Source organism: Bombina bombina, chromosome 2 (assembly GCF_027579735.1).
Source record: "Bombina bombina isolate aBomBom1 chromosome 2, aBomBom1.pri, whole genome shotgun sequence".
NCBI classification, from domain to species: domain Eukaryota; kingdom Metazoa; phylum Chordata; class Amphibia; order Anura; family Bombinatoridae; genus Bombina; species Bombina bombina.
The window spans coordinates 401,736,639-401,761,139 of NC_069500.1; the positions used below are offsets into that span (position 1 = coordinate 401,736,639).

General features: G+C 38.7%; 1 long non-coding RNA gene across 1 annotated transcript; it reads right to left on the reverse strand.

Moving 5' to 3' along the window:
• Positions 1-18,013: 18,013 nt before the first annotated feature.
• Positions 18,014-24,038, reverse strand: LOC128647787 (uncharacterized). Its single transcript, XR_008400416.1, has 3 exons — positions 23,937-24,038; positions 22,834-22,944; positions 18,014-18,221 (listed from the first exon to the last, which is right to left on the reverse strand). It is a non-coding gene; the product is annotated as an uncharacterized LOC128647787 (long non-coding RNA).
• Between the last annotated feature and the right edge of the window lie 463 nt (positions 24,039-24,501).

The following is a 24,501-nucleotide window of genomic DNA, read 5'->3' on the forward strand; positions in this document are numbered from 1 at the left end:
CTGACATATAGGCCTTTAATACCCCACATGCAAATAGTCTCCCATCTTATGTGACTAAATGGGAATCAGAAATTAATTATATGCTCCCAGAGACTGGCTGGAACAAAATCTTTGTACAGATTAATCGTAAACTCTCATGTAGGTGGTATTACACACCAGCTAGATTAGGAAACATGATATAAGGATATTCTGCCAACTGCTGGAGAGGTTGTGATGAGACCAGTACATTTATACATATATGGTATACATGTCCAACTGCAATAACTTACTGGTCCAACATTAAGATAGAAATGGAAAAACTTCTAACGATATCATTACCAATGTGCCCTTGGTTTTTTCTATTTAACAAATTTCCCCCAATAAAATGATGCTTTTTATGTGTGTTAATTAAAGTGTACACTTTAGAAATCTCACCAGACTTACTTCCACAGTTTGCACTATATTTTAGCTAGAAATCAACTGTTGAGGTTATTTGTTTGTATTCTGTAACGTATGATACATTTTTTGGGATTTGTTTTACTTTTTTTGTGTATATATAGTGCTAAATACATCCAGTGCTTTTTTCCTCCAACTCTACTACTTGCGTTTTCTTTTTCAACAAGGGATACCAAGAGAATGAAGCACAGTTGAAAATTGAAGTGAATTTAAAAGTGTCTTAAAATTACATGCTATATCTGAATCATGCAAGTTTCATTTTGACTTTCCTATCCCTTAAAGTCTTATACGTAAAATTAACTTTGAAAGTGTATAGAAGAGAACTAAATGACAATTTCCATTGCTAGAGGAGAATCATTTTAATGCTGACCTTAATAGAAATCTATTATTGGAGATAAATGTACTTTCTTTATTCAACATGAATACTGTTGTGCGCTCTATGCTACAGCATACACAATAAATATTAACAATTGACGTATGATCTGAGTGCGAAAATACAAGAGGTATGTGACCAGACATATAAGCACGCCATACTACTTGCAATGTTGCACTTGAATTTGCAATCTAGGTTTAACTCCCACTTAGGCCAGTGGTTCCATATATGTGTGACTGCTGTTCCTGATTGGCTCTCTGAGGGTTTCCAGCTCAGAAGCTGTCATGCTTGTGGCTGCTGAGCATAACTTTGCCTATGTGTTTATTGTTTAACCTCGCTGCATGGTTAGTTGTCAGGGGAAGCCAATGATTAAGTGCCTAGCAAACACGACTATGTCCTTGCTGTCACTAGCATTGGCATTTGCTCATATGCTTTTAAATGATTTCTACAAAAGTGGATTTTTATTAATAACCATACTGGTGTGCAGAGTTTTGTGGAATTATTAAACATATCTATAGGATCAGTAAAATAAGAAATGCATGCTCTAAAGACTAGTAGCATACATTTGTAGCATTAGATTGTACCTTCACAACACATTTCTGCACAGTTATGAGTTGCTTCTTATCTCTGCATTACGCAGGGAGCAGTTTTGCATGAGTGCACATTTTACTGACTACATGATATACAATACATCACTGACTAGCAGGTACAGCTCTTTAGCACTGCAGTTTTAAAAGAAAATACGCTCATCTGTTTCTTTAATGAACAGTTAATGCCAAAATGCGTAATATCTACTCAGAATGAACAATGTTTAATAGCTTGCTCTATGATGTGAACTAGACAATCTCAAACTAGTTTTCTTCCCTGAGCTAATAAAGAGGAAATGTCTCCACAGTGACCTGGCCAACAATGGCAGTCTAGTGCAGAGATGTGAGCTACATTTCCTCTGTGTGAACAGCACTTATAGTAAAATTTAGAGCTATACAGTAACATGCAACTAAATCATCTAGCAGCATTGGAAATACTATACATTGCTATATTGGGGGATATTTATCAAGCTGTCAACCGCAAATACACTGGAATTCTGCATCGTAATTGTTGCAAGATTGATCCGACCTAGTTATCAAAGCCTCAAGATCGGCAAATGTCAAAATTTGTGACGTAACATACGAACTGGCGATCTCAATCCGACGCAGATCGATGCTTACGTCATTACAGGTGTTCTGAATACACATTTGGCTCTATTTGACACTTTTTGCAATTGATCAAATAGTTAACAGGTACGCACGCGTCTTTTTCGACACAGCGTACCTGGTTTTCAATCCGCCACCCTTGAGGCCGCGGATGCATAGAAATCAATGGGAGTCGGAAAGCACCAAAAGCTTATGTTTGATGCTGCCAGAGAATGAAGCATAGACCATTGATTTCTATGGTAGAAAACAAGTGACGTTTACACCTAACACCCTAACATAAACCTGGAGTCTAAACACCCCTAATCTGCCACCCCCGACATCGCCGACACCTAAATAAAATGTATTAACCCCTATTTTGCCGCTCCCCGACACCGCCACCACTAAATAAATGTATTAACCCATAAACCTCTGTCCCCCCACATCACTACCACTAACTAAACCTATTAACCCCTAAACCATCAGCCCCCACATCACAAAAATCTAAATTAAGCTAGTAACCCCTAAACCTAACAGCCCCCTAACTTTAAATTAAAATTACAAGATCTCTATCTTAATATAAATTAAAACTTACCTGTAGAATTAAAATACACTATTTTTAAACTATTAATTAACCTACCCTAACTATTATACTACAATTAAATTAAACTACCAATTAAATAAACTAAATTACATATTAAAAAAACCTAACCCTACTAAAATTATTTTTATATACTATTAAACATTATTAAAAGTACTACATTACAAAAAAAAAAAAAAACACTGTTACACTAAATTACGGAAAAAAAACAACCAAATGTATAGCCCTATTAAAATAAAAAGCCGCCCAAAATAAAAAAATAAAAACCTAGCCTACAATAAACTACCAATGGCCCTTAAAAGGGCCTTTTGTTGGGCATTGCCCCAAAGATATCAGCTCTTTTACCTGTTAAAAAAAATACAGACACTCCCCCAACAGTAAAACCCCCCACCCAACCAACCCCCCAATTAAAAAAACTATCTAAAATAACCTAAGCTACCCATTGCCCTGAAAAGGGCATTTGTATGGGCATTGCCCTTAAAAGGGAATTTAGCTCTTTTACTGCAGAGACCCTAATCTAAAAATAAAACCCACCCAAAAAAACCTTAAAAAGCCTAACACTAACCCCGATTATCCACTTACAGTTCTTGAAGTCCTGCTTGAAGGATCCATCCTGCAAAGTCATCATAAATGCGGCAAGATGTCTTCATCCAGACGGCATCTTCTATCTTCATCCAGCCAGCGAAGTCTTCATCCAGATGGTATCTTCAATCTTCATCCATCCGGCGTGGAGCAGGTCCATCCTGAAGACATCCGGCATGGAGCATCCTCTTCATACGTTCGCAGGAACTTGAATGAAAGTGACGCAATAAAAGATGACGTCCTTTGCATTCCTATTGGCTGAAAGATATCAATCAGCCAATAGGATTGAGCTCTTATCCTATTGGCTGTTCCAATCAGCCAATAGGATTGAGCTCTCATCCTATTGGCTGTTCCAATTAGCCAATAGGATTGAGCTCGCATTGGAACAGCCAATAGGATGAGAGCGCATTCTTATTGGCTGATTGGAACAGCCAATAGGATTTTAGCAGCTCTAATTCCTATTGGCTGATTGAAATCTTTCAGCCAATAGGAATGCAAGGGACATCATCTTGGACTGTGTCACTTGCATTCAAGTTCCAGTGTACGGCGGCGACCATATGAAGAGGATGCTCCGCGCCGGATGTCTTCAGGATGGACCTGCTCAGTGCCGGATGGATGAAGATAGAAGATGCCGTCTGGATGAAGACTTCGCCAGCTGAATGAAGATAGAAGATGCAGTCTGGATGAAGACTTCTTGCCGCATGGATGATGACTTCGCCGGATGGATCCTTCAAGCGGGACTTCAAGAACTGTAAGTGGATCGTCGGGGGTTAGTGTTAGGCTTTTTTAAGGGTTTTTTGGGTGGGTTTTATTTTTAGATTAGGGTCTGGGCAGTAAACAAGCTAAATGCCATTTTAAGGGCAATGCCCATACAAATGCCCTTTTCAGGGCAATGGGTAGCTTGGGTTATTTAAGATAGTTTTTTTATTTGGGGTAGTTGGTTGGGTGGTGGGTTTTACTGTTGGGGGTGTTTGTATTTTTTTTTTTACAGGTAAAAGAGCTGATATCTTTGGGGCAATGCCCCACAAAAGGCCCTTTTAAGGGCCATTGGTAGTTTATTGTGGGCTAGGGGTTTTTTTATTTCATTTTGATAGGTCTATTAGATTAGGTGTAAAAAAAATATTTTTGATAATTTGGTTTGGTTTGTTTTTTTCGTAATTTAGTGTTTGTTTGTTTTTGTAATGTAGTACTTTTAATAATGTTTAATAGTATATTTAAATAATTTTAGTAGGGTTAGGTTTTCTTAATATGTCATTTAGTTTATTTAATTGGTAGTTTAATTTAATTGTAATATAATAGTTAGGGTAGGTTAATTAATAGTTTAAAAATAGTTTATTTTAATTCTACAGGTAAGTTTTAATTTATATTAAGATAGGAATCTTGTAATTTTAATTTAAAGTTAGGCTTTTGTTAGGTTTACGGGTTACTAGCTTAATTTAGTTTTTTGCGATGTGGGGGGCTGACGGTTTAGGGGTTAATAGGTTTAGTTAGTGGTGGTAATGTGGGAGGACAGAAGTTTAGAGGTCAATACATTTATTTAGGTTGCGGCGATGTCGGGGAGCGGCTGGATAGGGGTTAATAACTTTATTAAGGTTGCGGCGATGTTGTGGAGTGGCGGGATAGGGGTTAATAACTTTATTTAGGTTGTGGCGGTGGCGGGATAGGGGTTAAACATTTTAGTATAGTGGCGGCGTTTAGTGAAATGGTATAAATAAAGTTGGGAAAAACACGAATAGCAGCGTCATCGATGACTGTTAGTTAACAACAGTCCGATGCGTATCGCCCAGTACTTGGTGGGCGTGTTTTTGATGGCTTTTTTTATAAATATGGAGATCGTTTCGAGATCCGCGGCTGCGATGTTTGGCAATGTTAGGTGAGCGTATCGATGCCGGCGAATGCAACATAGTTGACAGCTTGATAAATATCCCCCATAGTGTATTTGTGCTGCAGTATTTTGCGGAGAAAAAAGTTGTTGTTTTTTAATTAAGATTTGTTGTAGGTTTTTATGCATATGCAAGTAACCTTTAAAGGGAGCAGGGAACCAACATTTTTTTTTTACAATTCAGAAAGAACGTACATTTAAAAAAAAAAAAAAAAACTATTTACTTCCTTTGTGGAAGGTTGGTAAGTGGTTTTACTCTGCATAACTAAACAGTTTATATTAAAATCTTAAAGTGTTTCCAGTCCCTTTAATGTTTAATGACAATTCATGAGTAAACATTCTAATGGAATTAGGTTCCTAAGGTCCGATATTCAAAACATTGACAGACTGACAAGAAACTGCCTTCTTGGGTTCTTGAGGTATATCCGATTGAAGATTGTGAACAGTTTTGACCATGTAGTCTGTCGAGATTTTTTTAAAGAAAAGGGGCATGGCCGAGCAGTGCCAGCGAATGATGATGTTTCTCCCATAGAAGTCAATTTGAGTGCAATGTCACCACCAACATCGCATTTAGCTGAGGCCTACATGATACAGAGATTGTGTTCACAGAAACTAAAAATAGTTTCCGTGTAGGCACATTCCAAATATTGCTGGCGGGACCTAAGTTGCACTACACCTACGCTAACCACCTCAGAAGATGTAATAGCTGGCGAAACAAACATGGCTGCAACCCTCCTCGCAACCTGCACTTTGTTGATTTGAAAATATTGCACTGGTGGTGATATATATTGAATCAAAGTGCAGCCTACTCCCCCTAGCTTGCCCCACTAACTCCCCCTGAACGCCTATAAGTACATCACATCTAACCTGCACTCCCCCTGCACCGCCCAGCTAACTCCCCCTGACCACCTGCACCTATGTCATGCCTAACCTACACACCCCTGCAATGCCCAACAAAGTGCCTAATAACACCTACACTTACACAATGTCTAAACTACACTCCCCTGGAACGCCCCCAGCTAACCCCCACATGCTGCCTACTATCTGCAAACTACCTGATTATAAAAAAGTATACTAAATAGTAAACCTCCCCATTATAAATATAGCTATGTTGCTAAAATTATAAACAATGTTTAAATGATGTGTCAAGGAGATGCACTAAATGCCGGCGGTATGTATATAAAGGGAAGCACAAACTCCAGTAAAAACAAAACTTTATTCCACAAGTTAAAACATCGGCAGATGGACGTCTAACATGTTTCGGCAAAATGCCTTAATCATAGACGACTCATTTTAAACCACTTATTATTTAAACACAAATGCCGAGATGCTATTGGTTGTTCAAAAATCATGTGACAATACTTTTTTCATTCTTAAAGTGATCTGACAGTACTGACCCCTAATATGTCTTTAAAATATAAAGCACTATACATTTGCTGTGTACAAAATATAAGGACAATAGGCACACAAAATATACAAAATATACAAAATTATGGGATATAAAATCCAAGATATGAAATATTAGAAAGGATACTATATTTATATGGAATATACATACATTTCTATGCAATATGCTTGTATTGGTATATTCATTTGCATACATAGTGGCGCTATAAGGCTAACACTGTTCCAAAATACTTGCACAAACCTATTAATCAAATGTAGTGTTATTTTTTATTATGTTATTTTTAAATTGTGGTATTTTTAGTTATTTTTAAGTATTAATGAACTCTAGGCTATTTCCAATAGAGTACTAGACCAGTATCTGAGATAAATCTATATGACCATAAAAATACCCACCAGACAACTTTACAATTGAAAGTTCCATGGGTGATATAAATACTGAATATAAAAGAGTCAAAATAGAAAGAGCAAAACATAAATTGAACTTATTCCCAATAGTTTGATAATATCATATACAGAGTTTTAAACCCTAGGCACACGAGTGCAAAGGGTAAATATCCAAAATGCTTCTCTCTTATGGAGTAATTTAATTACGTCACCTCCACGTTTTGGTTATTTTACCTTCTCTATTACCATTTACTTGAAAGTGGAATTATCGCTATTGTGTTCCATTATGAAATGTTTGGCTAGCTCTGAACTACATTACGATCTCTTGATATCAGAAAGATGTTGTCTTATTCTCTCCCTGACCTCACGAGAGGTACAGCCCATGTACTGTGTATTATTACAAGTACACCAAATCATATACAGTAAACAACATTTTTGCTTCTACAATTAACACGTTTCTATTTTGTATTCTTTCCTCGTGATTTTAGAATCAAAGTTATCTCTCCTATTAATGAAGCTACATGGAATACATGACCTATACCCACATCTATACATTCCTCTGGTCTCTAACCATGCACTATTAGTTCACTATGGGAAAGAATATTGCCCAGGGTTACTCCAAGTCTATAGGAAAATCGATAACCTTGTTTGACTATGTTCTGTAACATGTCATCAGCAGTAAGCATGGGATATGTTTATGTATAACCTTACAAAATTCCTCATAATCCAAGGAGTATTGTGTCACAAAAGTAACAGGCTGTTCCCTTCTAGTTGTTATTCTCTTTTTGTCCTGTAACAATATTCCCCTATCTAATTGGTCTACCTCTAACTTAGCTTTTAAAATCACATCTCTTATATATTCTCTTTCTAACAATCTATTGACCAGGTCTAGAGCAATTTTGTTTTGTTCTTATAAATTGACCTTTTGCTATAGAATATGGGACTCTTTTGGGGTGATTGCTTTTGCCATGTAACAGTGTGTTTCCAGAGATCGGTTTTCTATAAATAGTGGCATCCACTCTACCTGTTACATCATTAGAAATCAGGGTTACATCCAAGTAGTTAATTTTGGTTTGTTGGTATTCATAGGTAAACTTGAGACCCCTTGGATTGTCATTTATATAAGTGACAAAGGTTGTTATATCATCAGTTTTACCCATCCAAATAAACATCAAATCATCAATGAAGCGATAATACAGTCTTATGTTTTTAGCCCTGTATCTCAATACAGTGTAATTGTTTCCCACCAGCCCATTACAAAATTGGCATAAGAGGGGGCAAATTTAGCCCCTGTGACTGTACCCCTTGTTTGAAGATAATAAACATTATCAAAATTAAAATAATTATGGGTCAAAAGGAAGTGAGTAACATGCAATAAGTAATCAATAAAATCAGGACTGAAATCCGTTAATGTGTTCAAAAAATACTTAATAGCTTCTATACCCATATCATGCGGTTTTAAGGAATATAGACAGGAAATCACAAATGGGGACAGCACTTGTTATAGGAGTGCACAGGGGAGACTTACCAAGTCTCAAAAAGCCATATAAAAAGTAACAAAGTCCTCAGGCTCCTCAAGTAAAAAAGACCTTTATTAGTATTCCATCATGGGTCAAATAATCAACAGCAACGTTTCCGGCCTAGCTCAGCCCTTCTTCATGCGGAAGAACTGAGCTAGGCCCAAAATGTTGCTGTTGATTATTTGACCTATGATGGAATACTAATAAAGATATTTTTAACTTGAGGAGCTGGATGACTTTGTTACTTATTAAGGAATATAGAGACACCACGTCTATTGTTAACCATCCATAATCTGGTTTCCATTCTGTATGTTCTAATTTTTGTAAAGTATGTTTGGTGTCTCTCAAATAACTGTGCAATTGAAATGCAAGTAGTTGAAGTATACTATCCAACCATTCAGATATGGGTTCACAAAGGGAGCCTATACCTGATACTATAGGTCGTCCCTTTACTTAATTTAGTGATTTATGTACCTTTTTTTATATGAAAAATTGGTGTAATAGGCTTTTTCACTAATAAATATTTAAAGGTACCATGATCAATATGTCCCAGGTGTAACCCTTCATCCAAAAGGGAGGTAAGTTCGGTCAGGAATTTACTGACAGAGTTAACCAACAAAGTGCTGTAATCTTCCACATTTTTAAGTTGTCTCAACACCTCTTCTATATAAGAGTTTCTATCCCAAACTATCACACTACCGCCCTTGTCAGCTTCCTTTATTATTAAATTCTCATCTGATTTCAAATTATCTATAGCCGATCTTTCATCTTTAGAAAGGTTGGGATAAAACCTATTTATTCTTATACATTTACTAAATTTGTTTCTATCCTTTTCTGAAAGTAAATCAATATTTTACTCCTGTTGTATGGGGTAAAAAACAGGTCTGTGTTTGAAGCCTGTGTGAGAATTAAGAATACCTGGAGCTTTGTAATTATCTTGTTCCAGACTAGCCAGGTTGTGAATATCCCTTATCTCAGAGAAATCTAGCTGTACATTATTTATGTGCATGTTATATGATACTTCATCTGGCATAGATATTTAATTTAGAGTAATTGTATAAAGCATTGTATATATATTAAAAGGGATTTAGTGTTGATTGCTGTGTTTATTATTTCAAGCATAAATATATATTTGAAAATATATGTTTATGTTTAACATAAAAGAAAGCAACATTAAATACAGTAAAATATATATATATAGGGGGCGGAGCCAACAGCCAAAGCAACAGGACGTGCCGACTTGGAGCTCCCTGCTTGGGATCATTAAAATATCTACTAATAGCACGTTAAGAATTTATATATCTTCATTTCTGGCTCTTGATGTCTAATGGAGCATGGATTACAGGTTTTGAGAAACGGAGACAAACTAACTGATATATAAATTACATAAAGACCTGCTGTCTCACTGTGACCTCGACGGAAAGTACACCGCCATACTTGCTGACACCTACGCATCACCCTGGTTAACTGAGTTACATCCTCTGCACACACTACTTTTTAAGCATACAGATGGAGAAGCTTATTCTTATTGCGCTGCAAGACCTCATGCACTCCCTTGACTCCCATCATCAAGTTCTCGTCGCAGAGCTAAGAGCCATTTCGACCCCTTTGCAGACTTCAAGCCTGACCAGGATGGTTGTGGAGGGAGCTGATCGACATGCAACTGATCTAACACAGCTGATAGAAGAGCCGCCTCAAGAACCAGTGGAGCTACGTATGTCAGAAACAAGGAACCCCAGTCCCAAGGACATGAATCTGGCAGATACTAGTGAGCGGAACCACATTTTACAGCGCTCTTTCACTCGCACAGGGCTGGGACACCATAGTACCATACGCCTAGGTATGACGCAATTACAGCAACACAACCTGCCTAGAGCTTTCAATATACAACCGATAGCCCACACTCCCGTCAATATAGCAAAACATAACCTACTTGGGAGCCCTCCGGTAGCTAATGGGGTTCTATTAAGCAAGCTACCAGTGCTAAGAGCTGAACGGAGCGCAAGGTACATGGGACACTCAGTATTGCAAAGGCAAACAAAAAACAAATGTAACAAGAAAAAAATCAAGGCACAAACTCCTACTTACCTATTTCAAGATTGGTATGAAGCCCCTCAGGAGACCGCCAGGACTACTACCCTAAGGGTCGGTACTATCCGGATAGGCAGTTTGCGACCTCAAATCTTAATGACAGGCAGTTTCACAGAGACGGCTAAATCGTGCTATCTACATGAGCATGCTTCAAGGAGGTCGTCATGGGACCCTGGGAGACTTTCCTGCTGTTTTCCGATTCATGGGCAACCCTAGTCACACGTAACTGTAGTCATATTTCTGACAGATCCCTAAAGGCTAATACGAACTGGCTGGTGTGGCTTATGCAATGATGATCTCTTGCTTCAACCCTCATTGTACTGGTCTACGCTAATTATTCAGTCAAGACTATTATTCATAATAATATTATTCATGTTTACAGGCAGGCTTCGCAGAACCTTTAATTAGAGTGAGCTTTATATTCTTAGGCTTATATATGTTTCTACTGTTTTTATGCACATTATTAGCAGTTATCTAGTTTCACTCCCCTACAGAATATATGCCCAATACTGGCTTTTTTTCATATAATACCTAAGGAGACATAGCTTGTTAGACTGAAGGCTGATCTATGAACTTAGTACTTGTTATACTGTTAATATTACTTACTGTTTTATCTTTCACAGCACTGGTTTAAGATTATCTACATTGACCTAGAGAGGCAGCTAGGACACCCTATTTCTATTATGTGACAGTTTTATTGTATACTTAACGGCACTTCTGTATAAGGGTTTCATAATGTCAACTCACAGGTTTCCCACGTTTATGAATGCCTGATTTCAATGTCTGTGTACAGTACTCCCTCATTACTCTATGTATAAACCATTTAGACCTACACTATGTTTCTAAACTGGTAGGTCCAGAGCTATACAGGGAGTGCAGAATTATTAGGCAAATGAGTATTTTGACCACATCATCCTCTTTATACATGTTGTCTTACTCCAAGCTGTATAGGCTCGAAAGCCTACTACCAATTAAGCATATTAGGTGATGTGCATCTCTGTAATGAGAAGGGGTGTGGTCTAATGACATCAACACCCTATATCAGGTGTGCATAATTATTAGGCAACTTCCTTTCCTTTGGCAAAATGGGTCAAAAGAAGGACTTGACAGGCTCAGAAAAGTAAAAAATAGTGAGATATCTTGCAGAGGGATGCAGCACTCTTAAAATTGCAAAGCTTCTGAAGCGTGATCATCGAACAATCAAGTGTTTCATTCAAAATAGTCAACAGGGTTGCAAGAAGCGTGTGGAAAAACCAAGGCGCAAAATAACTGCCCATGAACTGAGAAAAGTCAAGCGTGCAGCTGCCAAGATGCCACTTGCCACCAGTTTGGCCATATTTCAGAGCTGCAACATCACTGGAGTGCCCAAAAGCACAAGGTGTGCAATACTCAGAGACATGGCCAAGGTAAGAAAGGCTGAAAGACGACCACCACTGAACAAGACACACAAGCTGAAACGTCAAGACTGGGCCAAGAAATATCTCAAGACTGATTTTTCTAAGGTTTTATGGACTGATGAAATGAGAGTGAGTCTTGATGGGCCAGATGGATGGGCCCGTGGCTGGATTGGTAAAGGGCAGAGAGCTCCAGTCCGACTCAGACGCCAGCAAGGTGGAGTACTGGTTTGGGCTGGTATCATCAAAGATGAGCTTGTGGGGCCTTTTCGGGTTGAGGATGGAGTCAAGCTCAACTCCCAGTCCTACTGCCAGTTTCTGGAAGACACCTTCTTCAAGCAGTGGTACAGGAAGAAGTCTGCATCCTTCAAGAAAAACATGATTTTCATGCAGGACAATGCTCCATCACACGCGTCCAAGTACTCCACAGCGTGGCTGGCAAGAAAGGGTATAAAAGAAGAAAATCTAATGACATGGCCTCCTTGTTCACCTGATCTGAACCCCATTGAGAACCTGTGGTCCATCATCAAATATGAGATTTACAAGGAGGGAAAACAGTACACCTCTCTGAACAGTGTCTGGGAGGCTGTGGTTGCTGCTGCACGCAATGTTGATGGTGAACAGATCAAAACACTGACAGAATCCATGGATGGCAGGCTTTTGAGTGTCCTTGCAAAGAAAGGTGGCTATATTGGTCACTGATTTGTTTTTGTTTTGTTTTTGAATGTCAGAAATGTATATTTGTGAATGTTGAGATGTTATATTGGTTTCACTGGTAAAAATAAATAATTGAAATGGGTATATATTTGTTTTTTGTTAAGTTGCCTAATAATTATGCACAGTAATAGTCACCTGCACACACAAATATCCCCCTAAAATAGCTATAACTAAAAACAAACTAAAAACTACTTCCAAAACTATTCAGCTTTGATATTAATGAGTTTTTTGGGTTCATTGAGAACATGGTTGTTGTTCAATAATAAAATTAATCCTCAAAAATACAACTTGACTAATAATTCTGCACTCCCTGTATAATAGAACATGCCCTTTCTATCATACACAGCTGCAGCTAAACAAACTACTACTACCCGGATCTATAAAAGTCATTAGACAGAGAGGTTCATATGGCATACCTGTTAGTTCTTGTCTCTTTAGCATTTAGAATGAAAACCCTACTTAACCTTAAGGACTTTGATATATACAAGACGTTAGGTTTATTTCTCACAAGCTCTTATAATTCATAATACATGAATAACTAAATCTGGGGGAGAAAGCCCTCATAGGTAGTTACGGTATTAGTACAGGTTCTACATTGCACCCTCATACTACAGCAGCCTCCCCCTAGGGGTGTATGACCCTCCTGACAGGCTACCCTTTACATAGCTTTATTCTAGGGCCGCTGACTAGCCTAATACATCTCCCCTCACCCTGCAGCCCCCTCCGTCTCCATTGAGAGACCCTGTTAGGTCCACCTTTCATACATAACCAGTCCTTACCAGGAAGAGTAGTCTCACGCATACCTAATAAAGCACTCCCCTAGACACCTTATATTAGTTATTACCCTGCCTACATCTATAGCCTACACAAATTTATAAATAAGTTCACCATACAGCCCGAAAGAGGTTGGCTCCGCCCTCCCTTTATTTCTTTCTTTCTGTTTCTGCCCTCCCCCCCTCCATCTTCCCCATAATTCGAGTGGCTCTTGCCCACTGCACCTTTTCTTTCCCACTCTATCTGACCCACCTGTGGTCTCATTAAAGCTAATTCTCCACACTATGACAATCTTTTTAGGACGTAAGAATTTTATTTTTAATACATAGGAGTGGAGTTCATATTCCAATTACTAAGATACAAAAATGAATAAACAAAATGAAGTTCTACCTCAATTAGTCCAAACCCTTAATTGACACTTGTTATGACACATGTTACCATTCGTTATAGTAGGCCTTTTAGTAGTGATGCTGCTATGTTATGATTATCTCTGAGAGTTCCAACAGGAATGTTTCAATCCCACACTTAACTCTGCAACCTTCCTTTTAGCAGAGTGGATAACTTTTATGTAACAGCACTGTGTGTTATACCTTGTTGTAAATATTGTCAATGGACAAATTTTGTATTTTGCTTGTCTTTGAAACTTCAATAAAAAATGTTTTGAAAAAAAAAATAAAAAAAAAATAAATATATATATATATATATACTGTACTCCAGCCCGCTTCCTAAGATCCAACAATGACCTACTCCTTGGTCCTCTACCATCACCTCCTCTCATGCTAGACTACAGGACTTCTCTCGTGCAACTCAACCCTCTGGAACGCACTTCCTCGAGCTGTCAGACTCTCCCCTAACCTCTCCGCCTTTAAACATTCCCTAAAGACCTTTTTGTCTCTTTCTAAATAAATAATAATATATATATATATATATATATATATATATATATACATACAATTTGTTAAACAATATGCATTGTACATGACTATGCATATCATTTAAACATTCACCCCTAAACTGCTATAACCTAATACTAACTGTAGAAGCTAAGGACCTACGCATATATATATTCAACATTTAAATTGATTCATTGTTATATAGAATGCATATTATTTTAATTTTTGCATATAAATTAAAATGTAGTTAATATTGCTTGTTGTGTATATTATTTGTTATTAAAGACAGTATAAAATTATAGTTCTACATAACTGCATACCTGTTATTTAAACATATAATTTAATGCTGGGGGTGGTGAGGAGATTATGCCCTAAACCGCCATCTCCCAACACAAACTACAACTATACTACCTAACACCTACCCCCCCCTCTAAACTAAACCCCCTAGGTTACAGAAAAAGAAAAAAAAGTCTGTTACAGTAAAAAAAAAAATCTAAGAAAATAAACAGTATCAAAAACAAAAATAATACCATTATACTTAACACTAACTAACATGCCCCATAAAAAACACACCCCAAAAAACAACCTAAAACCTAACACTAACCCCCACAAAATAAAAAAGGCTAACTGCAAAACCTTTCCTAAAAATTTTAAATAACAAATCCTATTTAAAAAAATAAAAATACCCCCCGAAAAAGCCCTAACTAAACCCAAAGTTTAAACTCATTATCCAAAAATCCAGGCGCCATGGACCCATCTTCACGGTGACAGAGGCAGACTTCCAGACGGTCTCTTCCGCTGCCTCCCCTCCGCAATTTTCATCCATGTTGTGGCCCTCTTCATCCAAGCGCCGGGGGCCTTCTCCGCAGCAGCTGAGGCAGACTTCCAGGTAGAAGTTTTTTTTGTTTTGGGTGGGTTTTATTTTTTATGAGGCATGTAGGTTACTGTTAGTTATAATGGTGGGTTTTTATTTTCTGTAACTTAGATTTTTTTATTTTTCAGTAACTTTAGGGGTTTAGTTTAGATGGGGATTAGGTGTTAGGTAGTGTAGGGTTAGTTTGCGTTAGGAGTTATGTCAGGGTTAGAGGTTAATAGTGTAGGGTACTTGCAGTGGGCTAGTAGCAGTTTAGGGATTAACAGTGTAGGGTACTTGCGGTGGGTATGAGACAGTATAGGGGTTAATAGATTAGATCAGTACTTGCAGTGTGCTAGTCGCGGTATAGGGGTTAACAGAATAGATATTTGTGGTGGGCATGTGGCGGTTGAGGGGTTAACAGGATAGATACTTGCGGTGGGTATGTGGCAGTTGAGGGGTTAATATTGTAGATTGTACTTGTGGTGGGTATGTGGCGTTTTAGATATTTATTAGTGTAGTGTTAGTTTGTGATCGTAGGGTACTTCGGTTTAAGAGTACTTATGATTATTGGTTAGGCACGGAAGCTGTATTTCAAGGGATCATTTACTATACACTGCCAATATGGGTGGCGATGCTTGGTGTTATCTATCACTAGCATTGCAGACTAATGGCATGTATAATAATCGCCTCTCAGCAATGCCGCCTGTAAACATCTATGTTGGGAGCTTAGAATATTTTGACAGGCTCACTCAACATAGTGGCGGATTCCTTGGAATAACCCTCCCGCCTTGTAGCACTTTCGATCAATGGGCTTAAGGGAGATGGAGAAACCAATTTTACACATTAAGCTAGCTGCTTATCAGTGGCTACTGGCTACACATATATGCCTATTGTCATTGGATCTCCTAACGTGTTCAGCTTGCTGCCAGTAGTGAATTGCTGCTTCTTCGACAAAGGATACCAAGATAATTAAAGGGACACTGAATCCAATTTTTCTTTTGTGATTCAGATAGAGCATGACATTTTAAGCAACTTTCTAATTTACTCCTATTGTCAAACTTTCTTCATTCTCTTGGTATCTTTATTTGAAATGCAAGAATGTAAGTTTAGATGCCGGCCCATATTTGGCGAAGAACCTGGGTTGTCCTTGCTGATTGGTGGATAAATTCATCCACCAATAAAAAAGTGCTATCCAGAGTTCTCAACCCAAAAAAAGCTTAGATGCCTACTTTTTCAAATAAAGATAGCAAGAGAACAAAGAAAATTTGATAATAGGAGTAAATTAGAAAGTTGCTTAAAATTGCATGCTCTATCTGAATCACAAAAGAAAAAAGATTGGGTTCAGTGTCCCTTTAAACAAATTTGATAATAGAAAAAAATTGGAAAGTTGTGGGTTTCATGTCTCTTTAAAGGGACATTCAGTTCCAGATGTAATTACCCATAAAAGGTTTTACCCCAGAAGTTTGGATGGCTATATGTGGTTTTCATCTGCACAATGGTTTATCTGTGGATGATGACCACGTGCCATCAACCTTGGGTGGACTGTTTTCAAAGCTGATAACACCCCATGGATTTACCACAGGTTGTGGGGGGCTTATCAACTCAGCATCTCAAGGGGAATTTAATGATGCTGGTGAAGTCACTACGCATGGATGTGGTGATGTTTCCAAGCTTGGAATTATTCTGTCGTTGACTGAGCACAATGGTAGATGGGGGGGCACACATTGCCCCCTAAAAGCTCTACCTCAGCCTCCTCTCTTTAACCGGCAATATATATTTTTCATAATTAAGCAGTCATTTTACCCTTTGGCTGCCAATAACTTACAGATCAATCATTTTACCTATTTGGCTGCCAGTAACACAGGTAAGCAAAAGGGATTTCACCTTCTTGACTGCTTTCTGCTCCATATTTGTAATGTGCTTAAACATATGAGGCCTTTTACATTTAGAGAACACTCATGGATGTAAAATAAAAAATGGGCCAGTATTTTTGTGAAAATTTTACTGATAGCCTGCTAAAATACTGGACACCTGGCAACCATAGTTAACACCCATTTTCAAAAATTGTAATAATGTCCCTTTAAAATTCGAGCACATGCTCAAGTCATATGTTAACAAACTAAATTTCATTTTGTTTGATAAAAAAGTAAAAGATAAAGTTTGAATCAGAGTTTTAAACTACATACACAGATTAAATACTGTCATCTCATAGTTCACATGTGACTGGAGGTTTTTATTTTTTTCATGCATTGTATTGCTGGATTGTATTGCTGGATTGCCTTACAATTGCTGAACTCTGTCTGTATGACCACTCTGCCTGTTTAAACCTTGTGTTGCTGGATTGCCTTATCATTACTGAACTCTGCCTGTCTGACCATTCTACTGGTTTACCCCTGAACTGCTAAACTGCTGGATTACCCTTTTTGCTGACCTCTGCCTGTTCCTGACTATTCTACTGGTTTATCCATGAGCTGCTAAACTGCTGGATTACCTTTCTGTTGCTGAACTCTGCCTTTCTCTGACCATTCTCTGCCTTCATCTTATTACCGTGAAGGACTACCCTGTCTACCGTGAGTACTGCTTACCTCATTTTATAAACTCACTTTGTTCTGGGATATTTCCTTATAATTCCACTTGATGCTGGGATAAGAAGACTAATGGCCAAGCTTGGTCTGATAGGGAAATATCCCACAAGCATTACATTTGTGGATCAATGTCAATGATTGTGAGAACAAAATCAAATGTTTTGGAATATGTGCTGTTGCTGGTCATTGCATCTTGTATGAGAACCAGACCAAGATGTGAGAAATTACTTGTATAATTATTTTATGAAATTGACATTTATAACCAGTTAGTCACTATTTTTTAAAACAGAATAACAATATTATAGTTTATGCATTTGTTTATCAAGGATTATATCTTGTTTAACCCCTTGTTTAACTATGAAAGTGTCCTCCTGATATTGACACGTGGTCTTCATCCATGCTAAATACAGTACATTAGGCTTGATCACATATGCAGCGTCACCCAAAAAAGCCGGCGTCAGCTATTTTTAGATGGATGTAACGATTACCGGATGAAGATGGAATATGGTGCCGCCCTGGAAGAAGATCTTTGCTGTCTGGATGATGACTTTGCTCCACCTGGAAGAAGATGGATGTCCGGACTTCAGGAGTGGTGAGTACATTTTCTGGGGTTAGTGTTAGGTTTTTTTTTTTTTTAACAATAGTTTTTTATTAGTTTTACAATAGTAAACGTTACAAGAATATACAAGAATATACTGCATACATATAATTTCACAAACAAACAATGCGTCATGTTTGCAAAGAGTTGAGAAGACCTCCACATCCTGCATATCTAATAGGCTAAAGACACTATTTCTGTATGGTTGAGTGGGTAATCAACCGGAGGTGGTTCTAGTCATGTATCAGTTCAAGAGTTCTCACCTTCCGGGGTCAATGAACACTTAGCGAAGCCTTATGCCTCCTCTGCGTACCTCAGAGGGTAGTAAAAAAAAATGTCAACATGTAAAGTCCCTGTATGCTGTGGTTTCACTACCTAAAACCAATTAACATTGTAAAACCGACGTTTATCATATCAGTAAATAGTAAACAAAAATAGAAAGAGGAAGAGTAAGGAGAGGAGAGAGGATTAATGAAGAGACAACTCTGAATTTACAGTTCATGGTAAGGCTTTGTTAACCTCTACTTTTGTGCCTGCATCTGTTAAGCCCTGGGCTTCTATAAATCTCATGGTTGGTTTTATTTTCCAACATACCTGCTGGGTCTTACAATCTGTGTGGTTACTTCTATTTTGGGGTGATGGAGTCCCAGTAAAACCTGAGATCTGCTTAAAATGCAGACTTGTTTCTTTTGTAGTAGCCATACTCCTCACATGAGAGCATCTCATCTGTTTTTTTAATCCATTGTTCTGGTGTTGGTATGGAGGGTGACTTCCAGTGTAGGGCAATAAGGGTTTTTGTACAATTAAGGCCTATGCGTATCAGTGTCTGTCTAATTATGCATTTAATTGGTGGGGTCTCATTTAAGAGGACCAACTTAGGACTTAGGGAAAAGTCTGCCTCAACTAATTTTTTCAAGGCACACTCCACACCAGGCCAAAAGGAGTCCAGTTTTTTGGCACGTCCACCACATGTGTAACATAGTGCCCGGCCCACTACACCCTCTCCAGCAAAATGAAGTAACGGCAGGATAGATATTATTCAGCCTGGTTGGCGTTAAATACCAACGTAGTAGCACTTTGTAGTTGAGCTCTATGACTCTGGGGGAAGTGGAGGAGGTACGTGTATTCTGGAACATTTGTAACCACTGTGTGGTATCTAGAGTCGTGCCTAGTTCCTGATGCCATCTGGATGTATATGCGGGGAGTGGGGGAGTCTGTGCTTTTTGTAGTAAAACTTAAGCTAGTGATAGCGAGCCCCTAGCAATTTTCTCAGTTAAGCAGATTTGTTCAAATGGGGTCGGGGGTCTGAGGAGGTCTTGCTTATTGTGGGTTGTCTGGATAAAGTTTTGTAATTGCGCATATTTAAGCCATGGAGCAAAGAAGCCACGGAACATTTGTGTAAGCTCTTCTCTGGTCTTAAGTTTACCTTGGGTAAGTAGTCGAGCAATAGGGATGGAATCTAAGAGCTTGTGAACTATAGTGTCTTTTTTCCTAGGTTCATATCCTCCCATTAGCTCTGTGTTAGGGAAGATCGGGGTAAGTGGAGATATTGGTGTGGATAGGGCTGGGATTGCCTTAAGCAGCTGATCCCACATATTAAAGATATGTCTGTATAGTGGGGACGTCGTGCAGAGGGGGGTGCATCTGGACTTAGGGAGCCAGCACAGAGGGCCGGGGTTTGGTGACCTAAGCAGTTGAGAGTCAACTGCCACCCATGCCTTAGAGTCTCTTCTACAATGCCAGTCAAGAATTCTTTGTAGGGTGACCGCTTGGTAATATAGACGTAGGTCTGGAAGACCCAACCCTCCATTCTGAAGGGGTCTATACATAGTTCCTCTCGGTATCCTTGGACATAGTTTTCCCCACCCGAATGTATTAACCGCTTTTTGCAATTGTTGTATAAACGTTTTCGGGAGAGTGATGGGCATGGCTTGCAGTATGTATAGAATTTTGGCGAGTATTGTCATTTTAATTGCTTGTATTCTACCCCACCAAGATAGTGATTTATCTTTCCAGGAAGACAACGAGTGCTGGATAGAGTGTAGGAGTGGTTGGTAGTTGAAGGCAAACCATCTGGATGGGTTAGAGGCTAGTACTATTCCCAAGTATTTTAAATGTGAGGTTTGAATTTTAAATGGGCATGTTTTTGTAAAATTTGCAAAATTATTAGGGGTCATGGAGATATTTAACAGCTCTGATTTGGTGTAGTTGATGAGGAAATATGAGAATCCGCTAAATTTGTCAAATTCTGTGGTTAGATTGGGTAGGGAAAGTGCTGGTGAAGTAAGGGTGAGTAACACATCGTCGGCAAACACAGCCAGCTTGTAGGTGTCCAGACCGATGGTAATTCTGTGAATGTTTGGGTTTTGTCTGATGTGGCAGGCCAGGACCTCCATTGTAAGGACGAATAGGATAGGGGAGAGAGTACAGCCTTGCCTTGTCCCGTTGTGTATGCTAAAGCTTTGTGAAAGGACTCCGTTAGTGCGGACTTTGGCTGAGGGGCCGTTATATAATTGAAATATGCGCTTGATCATTAGCTCCCCAAAGCTGAAGTGTTTTAGAGTGCTGCGTAGAAAGGGCCAATTTAACCTATCAAAGGCTTTTTCCGCATCAGTGGAGACCAGGACAGCCGGAATTTGCTGTGTTTTTGAAAATTCCAACAAATGGAGAATCCGAATCATGTTGTCCCTGGCCTCCCTGAGCGGAACAAAGCCAGCTTGATCTACATGTATAAGCGTTGAGAGTACCTTACTAATGCGGCTTGCGAGGATCTTAGCATAAATTTGTATATCCCCATTTAACAGGGAAATTGGGCGGTAGTTGCCTGGTTCTGTAAGGGATTTATTGGGCTTAGGGAGGACTGAAATGTGCGCTTCTAAAAGGTTAGGGTAGAATATCCCATCTTTATCTAGTGAGGTGAAAAGATTTGTAAGGTGTGGAGCTAATAGGGTTTGGAATTGCTTGTAGTATAGAGCTGAAAAACCGTCTGGGCCTTGGCTTTTACGGAGGGGTAAACTGTTTATGGCCGTGATAACTTCCTGCAGAGTAATGGGGTCATCCATCTGTTTGGATATTTGGTTGGGTAATGTTGGGATATTTGAGTCCTGAATATAGGAGTCTATTGCCTCATGATCCAAGGAAAGGGGAGTTACTGGGATGTTATAAAGATTTTTATAGTAGTCGCTGAAAATGTTTGCTATTGACTTACTATCATAGGTGTAATCTCCCCGTGTGTTTGGAAGTACTAGCTTATGGATAAAATTGTTATTCGAACGAGCCTTAAGGGCGCTCGCCAGTAGGGGGCCTGCCTTATTGCCTTCTGTAAAATAGAGCTTTTTCAAATAGATCGCCTTTCTCTGTGCTTCCTTATTAAGCAATTCGTTCAATTCCCGTCTTGTTTTGGATAGTTGTGCTATGTGTTGTGGATTATTTGGTGCCTGCATGTGCAATGCTTCTATGTGTCGAAGTTGTTGGAGCAGTTGCTTATATTTTGCATTATAGTTTTTTAGGAGAATAGCTTTCTGCTTCATAAATTCGCCTCACACTACTGCTTTATGCGCTTCCCATATCAGGGTGGGGGATGTGCTAGGGGTCGCATTATGAAGGAAGTAGTCTTTAAGTGTGCGTGCGATTTTGTCTTTTATTGGGGGCTGCAAAAGAAGGGTTTCATCAAGCCGCCACTGTGGATCGGTTAGGGGTTTGTCCGGCAAAGCCAGGGACAATGTCACCATTGAGTGATCTGACCAAGGGGTCGGTAGAATATCCGAAGACCTCATCAGAGGCATACTCCTCTGGTTAATAAATATATGATCTATTCGTGAGTAGGACCTTTGGAGTAGAATGTGTATGTTTTTTGTGTTGGATGCTGAATTCTCCAAGTGTCAAGCAATGTAGCCTCACGTAATACTCTCATGATCACTCCCAAAGAACTTCTGGGTATTGAGCTCTTTTTAGTAGAATAGTCTAATGTTGGTTCCATAGCTATGTTACTGTCACCTGCGAGTATCACCGATCCCTGTGCCACCCCCAATAGGACTCCCATCACTTTTTTAAAGAATAGGGCCTGCCCGGTGTTCGGGGCGTAAATGTTTACTAGCGTGACTGGGTGGTTGTAGAGTGTGCCTATTAATATCAGGTATCCTCCCTCACTGTCCGTATACTTGCTGGTGAGTTGGAAGGGGACATTATTCCTAAATAATATGCCTACACCATTTCGTTTTGTAGGGGCTGAGTTGAAGAATCCCATTGGGAAATGCTTGGATGAACACTTCGGTTCCGCCTGCGTGCAAAAATGGGTCTCTTGTAAGAAAATTATTTCACCTTTGTGCTTATGGAACCAGTTAAGTGCAATTGATTTTTTAGTTGGGGAATTAAGGCCCTTAACATTTTGGGATATGAGCAAAAGTTCAGGTACTGTCATGAGTAATGTGGGGTAACGCAGCTAGCCTAAATTGATTGCAATAAAAGCGGTCTGCAGCTAGGGGTGATAGTGGAGTGCTAGCTATTTCTACCGGTGTGTGCTTTGGTAGTGGGGTGCATCCCTTAGGTGAATTTGTTTGTGTGGGACCATACCTGAGGGCCAGGACACATCTGTAGAGTCTTCCAGCTTTGTCTCTATCATCAAGGTGAGAGGGGGGGTAGAGGAGAAGTAGAGAGAGGAGTAGAGTCTCCTGGATTTAGAATCTGTAATATCAAAGAGAAAAAGTAAGTAACAAATATACAACAACCAGAACATAACAGCAAAAAACAATTAAAACATGAACTTAACAGGTACCAATACTTGGTACTACATTTCAACCTATTGGGGAGGGGGGTCATAGTAATTAGAGAAGATTACTATGGTGGAGCAATTTCCCTCTGGGGGTGGGCTAATATATTTATATGAGTTAAGGACTAGGGGAGAAGGGCGGGGGTACTAAGAAAAGTTGTGGGTATATGGTGCGCAAATCTGCCCCTTGCAATACACACTAATCTGCTCCCATAAAGCAGATAATAAAAGAACTGGTACAAAGAAAAAAGAGAGGTGTGTGTATGCGCTAAACAGCTATGGGGATGAAAAATAATCTATAAATATATAATAGTATATTAAAGATATGTATTATGAAATCACTTGGTGTGGCATACAAATATAGTGTAGGTGTTACAGAGAATAACTGAGCAACTGTTATAAATCAAATATCAAAGCAACTGAAATAAATCAAATATCAAAGCAATATGTATATCAGAATAAAATTTATTTATCTTATTTAAAATAACATAAAAGTATTGTCTATTGATAATATGACCGGTCATATATAGTTACAAACACTATGCTAAAAATATGTAAAATGAGCTAAAAATAGCTAAAAGTTGCTGAATATTGATGCAACTAGGTCTAAAATGATATTGGGATGCTGCCCTATATAAAAGAGTAAATCTCCCTATGGAATCTTGGCTCGTATGAGATTAGGTAGCAGTAAAAGTTCCGTTTTGGAAAGAGGTAGATATAAAAGTTTCTACCTAGGGATGAAGTAATGTTAAAGCTCCGTTATAGGAGTAAATAGGTGTTAAAACCCCGTATGGAGATATTGGTAGTTCCGTTATTAGCAGTTTCTGTGATAATAGGATGATACCTTCTTTTAGGAAAAACCTCTGACAACCACGCTGCAGGGCCGCTACACCTCTATGGTGCCTACCTGCTCCTTTCTCGAGCTGAATCCTCCGTCAAGGTACGGCACAGGTGTCCGGCGCGGCTCACAACAGCTGGTGACGTCAGGAACGCTGGATGCGTATCTAATGTAGGTCCGGTCTGGAAGAGAAACTCTGCGCAGAGTATTGTTAGAAGTGGATCAAGTAGTCCCAACGAATCCTTTGCAATCCTTGTAGATAATAATGTATTATCACTTTGTGATTAATCATCTAGGTCCATCAACGCGTTTCACCATATAACATGGCTTTATCAAGATGGATTAAGCTGGTTCTGAGATCCTTTATAAATGTATAGTTCATCTGTGATTGGTCATGTGCTAATTGTTGAATTGTTGATTCCTTAAGGACATTCCTTACTTAAGGTGGATTTACTTAAAGGTGGATTTACTTAAGGTGGATTATCTAGGTTCTTGTTTTATATTATATAGAGCTATTTCCTTCTATCATTTAATACAGTTTGTCTAGAAATACTATTGTATATATACAATTTCTTATAGTGTGAAAATATAAAGTCTGTGCATTAAAAATTAATTCTTTTTACTCAATTAATAT